General features: G+C 40.5%; 1 protein-coding gene across 4 annotated transcripts in view; it reads right to left on the reverse strand.

The window, feature by feature from the left end:
• The window catches only part of bag6l (BCL2 associated athanogene 6, like), a 21,841-nt gene that overhangs the window by 16,798 nt on the left and 3,875 nt on the right, over positions 1–1,168 (reverse strand). The window lies entirely within an intron of this gene.

Consider the following 1,168-nt stretch of genomic DNA (forward strand, 5'->3'; position numbering starts at 1 on the left):
CTCCACAAACTCAGCGGGACTAGGGTGGCTGAGGACAAACAATGGGAAAGAAGAGTCAGCACTACAATAAACACTGGCATTTTTGACATGTGTTATAGGTCAGTTTGGATCCATTGAAATCTGTTGTGCTTTTAGAAAGTGATTTGGGGGAAAAACAACATTTGCACAGCATAGAGAAGCTAGGACATACAAAATGATATATAACATGATGATCTTTGAGAGTCTGCACTAAGGCGCACGGATTATAAGGCGAAACAAAACAGTCAGATAAGTCAAACTTTACTCGACTCATTCTTCTTCCTTCCTCCACTTCCGTACCATCGATTTATTAATGTTGAATTCTCTCGTAGATGCTCTATGTATGTTGTTACAGTATATTAATGACTAACCTCAGTTGTTCTCCTGACTGAAGTTTGGTCCGTTTACAGCATCCTGCCATGCGATTGCATTTGTCTCTAACCATCAAGAACCTTCACGTTAACTTTTATCCAGTGGAAAAGTGTTAGTGTTCGTCCTCCAGCTTCACTGTGTTTATGTTATGCTAACATAGCTGTGTCGCTAGCAATCACGTAGCACATCATTATATACCAGCTAGCCCAACTTCAGTAACCCTACAAACGTCACTGCTGTTTAGTTTCCTGTCTTCATTTATGTTGGACGTGATAGCAGAGCTGTACGTTTGAATTTTCTCAGAAATCTCTCAGTCAGAACATGCTATATCATGCTTAGGTAACTAGCGAAACTAGCGAGCTAGCTTCCTGCTAACTTCTAACTCTGTTAAATCTAATAAATTCTGTTTTCATGGATGCCTGGATGTTAAACATCATAGTTACACCTGGTAAAGCAGCAACGCTGATCATTTTATTAAAGGTGAAAGAATTTAGACCGTTTTTAACTCTCAGTGATGCTGCAGTGTTCGTTTGAGTTTAGGACCCAGATTACTCCGCGACGCTCCTGACTACGACAGCCGTAAAGCTCCAACAATCCATCGAGCGGTGCGGCTTCGTAGCTCACCAAAGTCGTACTAAAACATTTTTTGACAGATTTTTGAGCGCCGTGTACCACATAAACTCAGTTAGAGGTCAGTAACCACAGCCACTGTCGATTTTTGAGAAGATTAAAGGATTTTTAGTGTGCCTTATAGTGCGGAAAATACGATAATTTTATG

The sequence above is a fragment of the Pundamilia nyererei genome, unplaced genomic scaffold, assembly GCF_000239375.1.
Source record: "Pundamilia nyererei isolate P.nyererei 1_Seehausen unplaced genomic scaffold, PunNye1.0 scaffold00284, whole genome shotgun sequence".
NCBI classification, from domain to species: Eukaryota; Metazoa; Chordata; class Actinopteri; order Cichliformes; family Cichlidae; genus Pundamilia; species Pundamilia nyererei.